The sequence below is a fragment of the Camelus dromedarius genome, chromosome 8 (assembly GCF_036321535.1).
Source record: "Camelus dromedarius isolate mCamDro1 chromosome 8, mCamDro1.pat, whole genome shotgun sequence".
NCBI classification, from domain to species: Eukaryota; Metazoa; Chordata; class Mammalia; order Artiodactyla; family Camelidae; genus Camelus; species Camelus dromedarius.
In genome coordinates, this window is record NC_087443.1 from 21,721,395 (window position 1) to 21,735,911 (window position 14,517).

At 35.1% G+C, this 14,517-nt stretch overlaps 1 non-coding gene across 1 annotated transcript; it reads left to right on the forward strand.

Moving 5' to 3' along the window:
- Nucleotides 1-11,851: 11,851 nt before the first annotated feature.
- TRNAG-GCC (transfer RNA glycine (anticodon GCC)) lies at nucleotides 11,852-11,924 on the forward strand. Its single transcript has one exon. It is a non-coding gene; the product is annotated as a tRNA-Gly (tRNA).
- The last annotated feature ends 2,593 nt before the right edge of the window (nucleotides 11,925-14,517 follow it).

Here is a 14,517-nt window from a genome sequence, read left to right on the forward strand (position 1 = left end):
TGGCTTGTGAAATTCGCGCAGTGAACGTGTGTTAAGTACTTTGCTGGCAAAGACAGACTCAGTCCCTGAGCATTAATTTTGCCAAAATAAAACGAAACAGAACACTACCCCTCTCCAGGTCAGGGACGATGCCAGTCATTTCACCTCAGTCTTATGCCCCGATGGGCACCTTGAACCCCAGGAGTGTAGGGAGGTTGGCCAGGATCACACAGACAGAGGTGAGTGATCACCTCTCTTCAACTACCTATTTCACAAGAAACTTTCTGTTTTTCTTTTTCTGGGAGCCAGACCCTCCGTCCTGAGGACCTCCAGGTAGTTATCTTGGTATCTTGTATTTTTCCATAGCAGATTCTCAGTACCCTACCTGTACCCTCTTAGCTTTATCATTCCTGTGTATGTTGGCCTGACTTCTGAAGGCCAGCACCTGCATCCAGTTGCCTGAGAACATTCTCTGGAGCCCATCCTACCTTCAAAAAAAACCCAGAAGTGACAGAGCTCATCCCTCCTCATAGCAACCCTCTACTTAATCATAGGCCAGAGCTGGTGTATAAATACCCCAGCTCACTCACTCCTCAGCGGGCATAACAGAGCCCGGTGTTCTACATTGGCTTCCAGAGTTCCATGGCAGACTGACCTCCAGTTGCTTGGAATGGTAACTTGCTTGATAACATAAAATGTTGACTTCCTTTCCTATCTTACTTTCCCACACCCTTAATGAGGTTTCTAGGAAGCCCTTCCCAAATAAATTACTTTCATTTATATCCTTATGTCAGAATCTGCTTCTGGGGTTACTCAAATTAAGACGATATGCTTTGGTAGCAAGTAGGAAATGAGAATCCGCCAGGATGGAGGAGCCAAGAGTTCTGAGGGCAATAATCACACTTTGATGTCAGGTTAGGTCTATGGAATAACCTAGAAAGAGGAAAACACCAAAATTCCTTGACAGTCCCAGTGCTCTAGGAGAGGGCTTGGCAAACTTTTCTGTAAAGGGCCGGGTAGGAAATCTTTTCAGCTTTGTGGTTCATATGGTCTTGGCTGTAATTATGTAGCTTTGCCACTGTGGCATGAAAGCACATATAGGCAATATGGCAAATATTAGGTGTGGCTATGGTACAATAACACTTTATTTGCAAGAGGGCAGCAGGCCAGGTTTGGCTCACAGACTGAGTTTACTAACCTTTCCTCCAGGACAACAGAGAGAGGCCTGGCAATCAGCTGGCCAGAATGGAGTGCTGGGTGGGAGGGGAGGCCAGTTGCTGCCTTAGACTCTGTGAGTCCAGCAGCAGGGTTCTCTGCCTGAGAGGCCGATGGCTGTGCTGCCAAGCCAGGAGATACGCCTTCATCTCTACTGACAGTGGGGCACTCAGTGTCTTAATTTCCAAGCTCAAGATAAGCTTGCTTTCTTGTTCTTTTTTTAATTGAAGTACAGTCAGTTTACAGCATTGTGTTAATTTCTGGTGTGCAGCATAGTGATTCATATATACATTACATGTATATATTCCTTTCATATTCTATTTCATTATAGGCCATTATAAGGTACTGAATATAGTTCCCTGTGCTGTACAGTAGGACTTTGTTGTTTATCTGTTTTATGTAAAGTAGTTAGTATCTACAAATCCCAAGTTCCCAGTTTATCCTTCCCCACCCCCTTTCCCCCTGGTAACCACTAGTTTGTTTCCTATGTCTGTGAGTCTGTCTTTGTTTTGTAAATAAGTTTGTTTATTTATTTATTTATTTATTTATTTATTTATTTATTTATTTATTTTAGATTCCACAAATAAGTGATACCATATGGTATTTATCTTTCTCTTTCTGGCTTACTTCACTTAATATGAAGATCTCCAGATCCATCTATGATACTGCAAATGGCATTATTTTATTCTTTTTTATGACTAAGTAGCATTCCTGTGTGTGTGTGTGTGTGTGTGTGTGTGTATGTGTATCACAACTTCTTTATTCAGTCATCTGTCGATGGACATTTAGGTTGTTTCCATGTCTTGGCTATTGTAAATAGTGCTGCTATGAACATTGGGGTGCATGTATCTCTTTGAATTCTGGTTCCCTCTGAATATATGCCCAGGAGTGGGATTGCTGGATCATATAGTAAATCTTCTTTCAGTTTTTTAAGGAATCTCCATAATGTTTTCCATAATGACTGCACCAAATTACATTCCCACCAACAGTGTAGGAGGGTTCCCTTTTCTCCACACCCTCTCCAGCATTTCAAGATAAGCTTTCTACTTCATTTTTATGTGATCACTTTTCCTAATGGGGAGAGTACTGCCCACTAGAAAAAAAAAAATCCAGCCCCCTAGAAGTAAAAGCAGCTTGATATTTTAAAAGACATATAAAATGGTGAATTCAACTGATATTTCAAATAAGACAGGGAATGCAAAACTTGATTACAAATAATTTATGAAGCAAGAAATGGAGTCATTTTGCTGGAAACTGAAGACACAGTATTGATAGATGACTGTGAGAAACGTTTGGTTATGGTGCTGAAGAGTACTGAACCAAGTTCACCAGAAGAGAGTCGATTCAAAGACGGGTGACGGTATTAGTAAGAAAACTATTCTAAATAATACAGGTTTCCTAATCTGGTGAATTACATTCTGGAAAACTTGCAAATAAACTAACAAAACTACATGTGGTTAGCTTTCCAATTTCTAAAAAGAATTGTCCATAGTGAGCTTCCTGCAGATTCGAGGTTGTGTTGTAGACGGAGTCTTTGGAGAGGCTGGTTTCTGAGCTGACCTAAAAAGGCAGTGAGCCCCAGAATGAGGAATAGAGACGATCAGGCTAATTTTAGTTTCTTCTTTGATGGTGTTACTGGGCTGGTGCGTCAGAAAGTGCAGAAGACAGAGGGCATGGTGGAAGCATGCTTTGAAATATTAATCTTTGTGCTTTTCCCTTTTTACTTCCGAGTACCTTGTGGCCCTCCCCAGACCAATCATCCAAGCCCTTCTCCCAGTCCTGTCTCAAGAGAGGTCAGTTACTTCAAATGGGCACAGATATCAAAGAACTCTTTGAGTTTTAAAATAGGCTTTTGGAATATGTGACAAAGACAACACTTTGATAGAAAGGGTTTTAGAATTCCCAAAGCTTTCCATTGCCTTGGATGTCAAAAATGAAACCCAAAAGAACTCAGGCCATCTAACTTATGCCATAAATTGCTGTTTTGGGGAAGTATAGGTAAAATGCCAGATTAACCCCACTTCATTTGAGATAAAAGTTCCACTCCCAGGGGAAGGGCAGGACAAATATGACCTAGCAAAGAGATTTGAAGGGTTCAAGGCAAGGTCACATGGACATGAACTGCGTGGAAAACAAGATTAGAATCAGCATGAAAAAATGGCATAAAATGCCTTGGAGAGGGGAAGTCCCTTTTAACTTCAAAGTTCTTCAAAATCCAGAAGTCATAGACTACAAATCAATCAATTTGATTACATACTATCTAGCCGTTTCTGGATGGAAAAAAAAATTTTAAACAAAACAAATACTCCAGAAACAAATCATCAAAACAAATGACAGACTTTCACCTCAGGCTGTAATGGAATAAAAAGGACCACATTTAGCATTGCACCAAAAGAGAAATAAAATAAAATAAAATAAAATAAAATAAAAAAACTGGGCAAAGTGTGTGGAACCATTGGTTTCAGGCATCAAATAACTGGCAAGACACAACTGTGATACTTGAGAGAAAGGAAACAAATGAATTGAGCCCTACGATCACCACAGCTTTCTTCCTGGAGGCATGTTTCAAACTACGGAGTAAGGAAGGGGAATCCAAGCAGAGCCCAGCAATCTTGCTTAGATGAGGAGCCAGAGACAAGAGTTCAGGATATCTGAAGTGGCTGGAAATTGCAGGGCAGAGTTCAGAGAGGAGTGGATTATACAAAGAAAAAAAATAATAATTCCAGAAATCTCCATAGATACTTCTATGAATCTTTGTTGGATAGTAATATGTGAATGTATGGGATGAAACTCCACGAGGCTGGATAGAAACCAACCAGGAAGCTATGAGCTGAATGCTTCCCCAGCTCACAAAGGACTGGAAGACATTTGAGTTCTGACCAGCCAGAAGAGAGAGCTCTAATTGATCACAGGGGATATTCAGCAGAGGCCCTAAGTGGGCCATGCCTTCATGAGAAAGCTGAACTCTCCCTAGAATATAGCCTCTCTAAACCCACTTTAATAACACTTTAAAAGAGCTTCAAAGGGATCAAGCTGAACTGAAGTTAACTTCATTTACTATGAGAACAAAGCTGCAAAGGAAGAAAACAAAAATGAGACACACAACAGTTAAAACAATTTCTAGCAACCAATTAAATTTACTGGACAGAGAAGAAGCCAGAAAACATGACTAGGAGAAAAATCAGTCAATACAAAGAGACTCGATAATAGATCTGATAGACTGACAAATAAGAATATTAAAACAGCTATTATAACTATGTTCAAGTATTTAAAAGAAAACATGAGCATAACAAGGAGAGAAAGCATGAACATAATAAGGAAGCAAATGAAAGGTAGAAAAAGACATAACAAAATGAAACTCCTAGAGATGAAAAATACCACACCTATGTTGAAAAAAAAATCACTGGATGGGATAAAAATCAGATTAAATAATGAAGAAAACAATCAGTAAACTTGAAGATAGAGGAATAGATTGTATTCAAAATTAAACAAAGAGAGGAAAAGAAAGACTGAAAAAAGTGAACAGAGTCTAGTGACCTGTGGGACAATAGCCAATGGTCTAACATAATTGGAAACCCAGGAAGAAAGAAGAGATACAGCACAGAACAAATATTTGAAGAAATAATGGCCAATTTTTTCTCCCATAGGTGATAAAAACTATAAGGCTACAGATCTAAAACATCAACAAACACAAAACAGGATGACTGTGCACACTGCTGCCACCACCACCAGCACCAGAAGGGAAACACATTATAATCAAATAGCTGAAAACCAAAATATTATTAACAGAAAACCTTACAATTATCCAGAGGGAAAAAGAAACAAAGGAATAAAGATAAGAATTACTGAAGAATTTCAGAAACTATGTAAATCATAAGGCCATGGTACATCGTAAAAGTGCTGGGAAAAAAAAAAAAGATCAACCTGGACTGCCATGTCTATCAAATATTGTTCACAAAAGAAGATAAAATAAAAACCTTTTCAGACAACAACAATAAAAGCTGAGTATATTTGTTACCGGTTGATCTGTAGCACAAGAAATATTAAAGGAAGTTCTTTGGAGGTAAGGAAAACAAAAATGGAAGTATGCTATTGTAAGATTCTTACAATCTACATTAGCTGATACAGTATTGTTGGAAGGTAGACTGTGAAAAGTTAAATGTGTATATTGTATATGCTACAGCAACTCCTAAAACTAATAAAACAAAAAGAGGCAGAGCTGTTAAGCCAATAGAAGAGGTAAAATCGAAGCATAAAAAAATTAATCCAAAATAAGCAATTAAAAAAATAAAAAAAAGAAAGAACAGACGGCACAAATAGAAAACAGATAGTAGACTTAAACCAAGTCAGAACAATAAGTACAATAAATTCACGTGGTCTAAACATGCCAATTAAAGGGCAGAAGTATCAGATTGGTTAGAAAAGCAATACCTTACAATATGCTGTATGTACAAGAAACTCAATTTAAACATAAAGACATGGAAGGTGGGTATAGCTCAGTGGTAGAGCACATGACTAGCATGCATGAGGTCCTGGGTTCAATCCCTAGTACCTCCATTAAAAAAAAAAAAGTAAAGACATGGACAGAATAAAGTAGAAGAATATAAAAAGAAATGCTATGGAAACACCAACAACAAGAGACATTACAAAGACATAAAAATACTAAATAAGTACATACCCAATGGCAAAGCTTCAAAATACATGAAAAAATAAAACAAAAAGCTAAAATAAAGAAATCCACAATTATAGTTCAAAATACAGACATGTTTCTCGCAGTAATTGATTCAATAAGTAGGAAGAAAATTGGTAAGAATGTAGAAAACTTGAAAACCTATCAACAATTTAATTGAAATTCATGGAACACTCTAGTCAACATATACGTTTCAAGTACACTTGGAACATTTATTAAAATGTGCCATATGCCATAAAACAAGCCTCAACAGTATTAAAGAATTGAAATTACACAAATACAAAATGAAGCAAAATAAGCAAAAGAAAGATTTTAAAAAGTGAACAGCACTCAGTGAGCTATGGGATAATATCAAGTAGTCTATGTATGTGTGAATGAAATTAAATTAATAACTAATAGTTGAATTAAAAAAGAAATCAATATAAGAAATGAATCTAGAAAATCCCCAAATATTTGAAAGTTAAACAACTCTTCTAAATAACCCATTAATCAAGGAGAAAATCACAAGGAAAATCAGGAAACACATTGAAGTGATTGAAAATGAAGACACAACATTTCAGAATTTGTGGGACGAAGCTAAAGCAGTGAAAACAGGGAACATTATAACTTCAAATGTTTATGTTTAAAAAGAAGAAAAGTCTAACATCAATAATCCAATTTAGTACATTAAGAAGCTAGAAAAACATTAAATCTAAAATAAGTAGATGAAAGAAAAAATAAAGATAAGAATGGAAACCAATGAAATAGAAAAAGAACAAATCGAGAAAAATAAATAAATCAAAAGCTGATTCTTTGAAAAAGTCATTGAAATTGATAATAGTTTTAAGTAGACAAATCAAGATAAAAGTAGAGAAAATACAAACTACCAACATTAGGAAAGAAAGAGGATAATACTGTAGATCCTGCAGATCTTAAAAGTAAGTAAAAATTATGAAAATCTTTGTTATAAATTCTGCAACTTTGGTGCAATGGAAAATTTTCTTGAAAGACAAAATTCACCAAGAAAGAAAGTTAAGGCTCTAAGTGTCCCATTTTCTGCCAAAATAATAAAATTTATATTTATAAACCATCCTATTAAAAACTATCCAGAGCCAAAGCCTTCAGCAGTGTATTCTCTCAAACAATTAAGGAAGAAATAGTATCAATCCTACTCAAGTTTAAAGAAGGAATACTCCTCAACTCATTTTACGAAGCCAACATAATGTTGTTTTTCTCAGTATGTATTTTGTTGAAGTATAGTCTGTTTACAATGTTGTATCAGTTTCTGGAGTACAGCACAATACTTCAGTCATATAAGAACATACATGTATTCATTTTCATGTTCTTTTTCACCATAGGTTACTTCAAGATATTGAATATGGTTCCCTTTGCTATACCATATAGACTTGTTGTTTATCTATTTTATGTATATTAGTTAGTATCTGCAAATCTTGAACTCCCAGTTTATCCCTTCCCACCCTCTTTCCCTGCTGGTAACCATAAGTTTGTTTTCTATGTCTGTGAGTCTGTTTCTATTTTGTAAACAAGTTCATTTGTCTTATTTTTTTAGATTCCACATGTGAGTGATATCATATGGCATTTTTCTTTCTCTTTCTGGCTTACTTCACGGCAAATGACATTCTCCAGGTCCATCCATGTTGCTGCAAATGGCATTATTTTATTCCTTTTTATTGCTGAGTAGTATTCCATTGTATAAATATACCACAGCTTCTTTATCCAGTCAGCTGTTGATGGACATTTGAAGCCAACATAATGTTGATACCAAAACAAGTGGAGTTTATTACAGGAATGAAAGCTTAGTAACATTGTGACTTCAATGAATGTTTATTGAGACAGGAAAAAGTGGGAAATACGATACATTTTAAATCATGAGATGCAATAAAATAATTTGACAAAATTGAACACACATTCATGGCCTTGACAATGATTTCTTGGTTACGTCAACAGCAAAAGCAACAAAAGCAAAAATTAGTTAAGTGGGACTACATCAAACTAAGAAGTTTCTGCATAGCAAAAGAACAAAATGAACAAACAACCTACAGAATAGGAGAAAATATATAAAGAACTCATACAATTCAATAGCAAAAGTAAATGAATAAATAAACAATCCAATTACAAAATAGACAGAGAAACAGAATAGATATTTTCCCAAAGAAGATATAGACATGTCCAGCAGGTACCTGAAAAGTGCTTGACATCACCAATCTTTGGGGGAATGCAAATTAAAACCACAATGAGATATTACCTCACACTTGTTAGAATTGGCTATCATCAAAAACACCAGAAATGACAAGTGTTGGTGAGGATGTGGAATAAATGAAACTCTTCTGCACTGTTGGTGGGAATATAAATTAGTACAGCCAAACAATATGCTGGTTTCTCAAAAAATTACAACTAGAGCTACCATATGATTTAGCAGTCCTACTTCTGGGTATATAGCTAAAGGAAAAGAAAACAAAATCTTGAAGAGTTATCTGCACTCCCATGTTTGTTGCAGCATTATTCACAATAGCCAAGATACGGAGACAACCTAAGCATCTGTCAATGGATGAATGGATAAAGAGATAAAAAAGATGTGGTATAAATATACGATGGAATATTATTTACCCATGAGAAAGAAGAAAATCCTGCCATCTGCAGCAACATGGGTAGAGCTTGAGGGCATTGTGCTAAATGAAATAAATCAGACAGAGAAAGACAAATACTGTGCAATGTCATTTTTATGTAGGATCTTAAAATGCTGAGCTCATAGAGTAGACTGGTCCTTACCAGGGGCTTAGAGGTAGAAGAAATGGGGAGATGTTGTCAGAGGGTACAAACTTCCAGTTATAAAATAAGTAAGTTCTGGGGTCCTAATGTACACCATCATAGTTAATACCACTCTGTTACACACTTGAAAGTTGCTAAGAAAGTAAATCTTAAGTGTTCTTACGACACGCAAAAAATACTGAAATTATGTGATGTGATGGAGGTGTTAACCAAAGCATAGTGGTAATCATTTTGCAATATATAAGTGTATAAAATCAACACATTATTCACCTTAAACCTAAACAATGCTATATTTTATCATAATATAGCTAGGGAAAAAAAGACAATAGAAAAAGAAGAGCGAACTAACCCCATGGCAAGCAGAAAAAAGGAGATAATACAGAACAGAGCAGAAATTAATGAGATAGAGAATTACAACAAATAGAGATTCAACAAAATCAAAGGTTGGTTCTTTGAAAATATTATCAAAACTGACAAATCCTTAGGTCAAATGATGAAGAAACAGAGAAGACTAAAATTACAAAGATCAGGAATGAAGGAAGGGACGTCACTACTAACCTTACAAAAATAAAAAGTATTTTAAGGGAATACTATAAACACTAATACACCATATTTAATAGAATAAAGGACAAAGACCACATGTTCACCTGGAAAGAGAAAATCAGTGGACAAAATTCAATACCGTTTTATGACAAAACCCCTCAGAAATTAGGAATAGAAGGAAATTTCCTCAAGCTAATACAGGGCATTTATGAAGACCCCACAGGTTACAAACATACTTAATAGTGAAAGACTGAATGCTTTCCCCCTAAAATCAGATCCAAGAATGTCCTCTCTCCCCACTTATATTCAGTATTGTATTGGAGATTCTCGCTAGGGTAATTAGGTAACAGAAAGAGATGAGTCATTCAAATTGGAAAGAAAGAAGCAAAACTATCTTTATATGTAGATTGATCTTTTATGTAGAGAATCCAAAAAATATCTCTAAGAAACTGGTAAATAATAAATTCAGCAAAGTTGCAGGGTATAAGGTCCATATGCAAAAATCAATTGTATTTCTATGTACTATTAATGAATAATCCAAAAGTGGAATTAAGAAAATTACCCCACTTATAACACTAGCAATAAGAATAAAATATTTGGAATAAATTTCACAGTATCAGTGCATGCTTTGTACATGGAGAACTACAAAACAGTGTTTAAGTAAGTTAATAAAGATAAATAAATGGAAAGACATTCCACTCTCATAGATTGGAAGACTTAATATTAAGATGGCTTACTAAAGGGGATTGGGTTGGGAGGAATAAATTAGGAGTTTGGGATTTTCAGGTACAAAACACTCTGTATAAAATAAACAGCAAGGTCCTACTGCATAGCACCATGTTCAATAGCTTGTACTAACTTATAATGAAAAAGAATATATATGTGTTTATAACTGAATCACTATGCTGTACACCATAAACTAGCACAAATACTACAAATCAACTATACTTCACAAACAAACAAACAAACAAACAGATGGCAATACTTTCCAAATTGTTCTAAAGATTAAACACAGCCCCTATCAAAGTCCCAGATTCCCCTCCCAACCTTTTTCTGGCAGTATTTTAGAAGTTGATCCTAAAATTCACATGGAAATGAATGTGACTCAGAATAGCCAAAACAATCTTGAAAAAGGTGAACAAAGTTGGAGAATGTAGACTTCTCAATTTTAAAACTTACTGTGAAGCTACAGGAATCAAGACAGTGTAGTGCTGGCGTAAGTACAGCTGGATAGATCAATAAGGTAGAATCAAGAGTCCAAGAATAAATCGTTACATTTATGGTCAATTGATTGAAATAAGATACCAAGATAATTCAATGGGAAAGAATAGTGTTTTCAACAAATGGTGCTGGGACAATTGGATATCCGCACGCAGAAGTGAGCTAGCTCACATCATATGGGGAAAAAAAAAAAACTCAAAATGGATTATGTACCTAACTGTAGCAGCTAAAACTACAAACATTTAGAAGAAAAACATAGAATGAAAGCTTCATCACCTTAAGCTATGTAGGACCTCAAAAGCACAAGAAAACAAACTGGGCTGGGGGGAGGGCAGAATAGATAAATTGGAAATCGTCAAAATTAAAAACTTTGGGGATCAAAGGACACCATCAAGAATATGAAAAGACAACCATAGAATGGGAGAAGATAAATTGCAAATTATATGTCTGATAAAGTACTGATTATATCCAGAATATATAAAGAACTCTTCCAACTTAATAGTTTTTAAAAATCCAGTTTAAAATTGGGCAAAATACTTGAATATACATTTCTCCAAAAAAGATGGATAATAGGTACATGAAAAGATGCTCAACATCATTGGCCAGTAGGGAAATACAAGTCAAAGCTGCAATGAGATACCATTTCTTACCCAATGTGACAGCTGTAATTTTTTAAAATGGAAAATGACAAGTGTTGACAAGGATGTAGAGAAATTATAACCTCATATATGACTGATGGGAATGTAAATGGTGCAGCCACTGTAGAAAACATTTTGGCAATTCCTCAAAAAGTTAATCACAGAGTTAATCATTTGACCTGGCAATCCATTCCCAAGTAGATACCCAAGAGAATTGAATACATATGTTCACACAAAAACTTGTATATAACTGTTCATAGCATTATTCATAGAATAATGGTAGAAACAACTCAAATGTCCATTAGCTGATGAATGGATACACAAGATATGGTACATACCTACACATATTGTATTTCATATCATTTATATGATTTTCCTGGAATAGGCAAATCCAAAATAGAGAAAGTAGGTTAGTGATGGCAGGAACTGGGGAGGGGGCAATTGCATATGGCATTTATTTTGGGGATGAAAAAATGTTCAAAAATTATATAGTATACTCTTTGAATATACCAAAACCACTGAGTTGTACACTTTACAAGGGTGACATTTATGGTACGTGAATTATATCTCAATAAAGCTATAATTAAAACACGGATCATAGACTAAATGTAAAAGCTAAAATTATAAAACATTTGGAGGAAAACATAAGAGAAAACTTTTGCAACCTTGGGGTAGACAAATACATTTTAAGACACAAAAAGCACAAATCATAAGAGAAAAAATGATAAGATAAATTTCAAAAAAAATTTAAAACTGCTATTTGAAAGGCAGCATTAAGAAAATTAAAAAATAGTGGGGAGGGTGTAGCTGAGTGGTAGAGCACATGCTTGCCATGCATGAGGTACTGGGTTCAATCCCCAGTACCTCCATTAAAAAAAAATTAAAATAAATAAACCTAATTACGTCCTTCCCCTAAAAAAAAAAAAGAAAGAAAGAAAAGAAAAGAAAAAGAAAGAAAATGAAAAAGCAAGCCACAGACTGAGGCAGTATCTGCAATACGGAAACCTGACAAAGGACTTGTTTCCAGCATACATAAAGAACTCTTCCAATTAAGGAGTAAGAGAAAAGCTCGAAGAAGACATAGTTAAAAAAAAAAAACAACAAACCTCACCAAAGAAGATATATGAATGGTCAGAAAACATAGGAAAAGATGCTCACAATCTGTAATCATCAGAGAAATGCAAAGTAAAACCATGTTCCGATACCACTACACACCCATTAGATCAACTAAAACTAGAAAGACTGGCAAGTATTTATGATTATAAAGATAAACCAGAATTTTCATATATTTCTGGTAGGAGTGTGAAATGCTAAAAACCAATTAGGAAAACAGTTTGGCAGTTTAACAAAAGTAAAATTAAACATATTCTTCCCATAAGATAGAGCAATTGTACTACCAAGAGAAAGAAAATGCATATTTATGCCAAGGCTTGTACATGAATATTCGTAATAGCTTTATTCATAGTGGCCAGAATCTGGAAATAATATAAATGTCCATCAACAGGTAACTGGATAAATAAATGATTGTATATCCACACGGTGGTGTACTGTGCAGGAAAAGGGAGAAAAGAATAAAGAATGAATTATCGATACACACAACGTGGTTGAATCTCAGAAACAATCTGCTGAGCAAAAGCAGCCAGACAGAAAAGAGTACATACTGTACGTTCCATTTATACAAAATTTAGGAAAAACAAATCTATATTTAGAGAAAGAAGATATATGATTTCTTGGATCTGAGAGTGGTGGATGGAGATCACTTGGGAATGGGCACAAGGGAACCTTTAGGGATGATAAAAATGTTCTGTATCTCGATTGTGGTACTGGTTACATGTGGGTATGTATTTTTCTAATCTCATAAAATTATACTCCTAAAATGGGAACATTTTATTATACATAAATTATGCTTTAATTGAGCTGATTTTTAAAATTTCAAATTGGTTTTCAAAATATATGCAATTCAGATCACAAAGGCCTATCTCTCTAATAATAAAGAACTCCTAAAAATGAAGAAGTCAAAGAGCAACAATTGATGCAGAAAATTTCTGGGAAAAAAGGCAAACATACAGTTTTTAGAAAAAGCAATACAAACTGCCCTTAAACATATGAAAAAAAGTGTTCACTTATAAAAAGAGAATGCAAATCTAACCCACACTGAGGCTGCATTTCTCACCTATCAGATTGGCAAAAATTCAAGACTGATGGCACATTCTCTGAGCCTGTGGGAAAACACTCATGCATGAGAGTCACGTATGCATGCAGCTGGTCCACGAGCAAACTGCTACCTTCCCCAAAGAAGGAAATTTGAAAATTTTTAGTGGAGCCTATCCACGAAAATTACAAATGCACATACATTTTGACCCAGCAATTCCACTTTTGAGAATGTATCTGACAGATATTCCTACATAGGGGCAAAATGATGTGTGTACAAGTTTATTTACTATAAGACTGTTTTTAATAGTAAAATATTGGAAACTCCTTAAGTATCCATCTAAGGGTGTTGGATTAAATAAACCATGGTTCATTTCTATAGGGGTGCAAGTATTAGAAAAAAAAAGAATAAGAAAGCTTTTTATATACTGATATGGAAATTTTTCTAGAAAATATTGTTAAATAAAAAGATGGCACAAAATACAATAAATAACATGCTACCTGTTTTTGTAAGAAAGAGGAAAACTACATAATATAAACCACTTTATGAGGTGTGATTGACATACAAAGAGCTGTACATATGTAATGATACAACTTGATGAGTAATATATACATATCTGTATTTTCTCTTATTTGCATAAATACACACTGGAAGGATTCACAATAAATGAATAAAAATACAGAGAGCAGATGAGGTAATGGGCTGATGGGGACAAATGTGAGCAAGACTTCAAAGCATGGACATTTTTATACTGTTTTTGTATTTGAACCAGGTAAATGTATTACTTATATTTTAAAAATTTAAGAAAAACCCAGCGAGAATGCTATCATCAAATCTAATAAAGATGTAATGAAATTATTTTACACACACACACACACACACACACACACACATATGTCCCATCTGCATCCAAGCAATTATTCATTGCCAGCATCAGAGATCATTTTTCAGTTCATTTTTCTTTAAATCTTCAGTAATTCTGCTATGCATTGCAGAGTAATGTGATGTCTGGGCAGTGACTAGCACAGTGACACAGAAGACTGGGAAAAATCTAGCTGAAGTTGGGTAGAATGGAGCTTTGACTTTCTTTTGAAGCTACCAGCATATGAACCTATCTGTGTCTCTTGGTGGGAGGCAGAGAACATCATTTTCCACTACGGAAGCCATAAAGGCCAGATCCCTGCTTTTCCACCTTCCTTTGCAAATAGGGCATGGACACATATGACCTAGGCTCAGCCATTCAGCTGCATCCTCCCTAGAACCTAAAGTGAGAGCCAGTGGTGTGAAGAATCCTTTCTAGGGTCATCAGC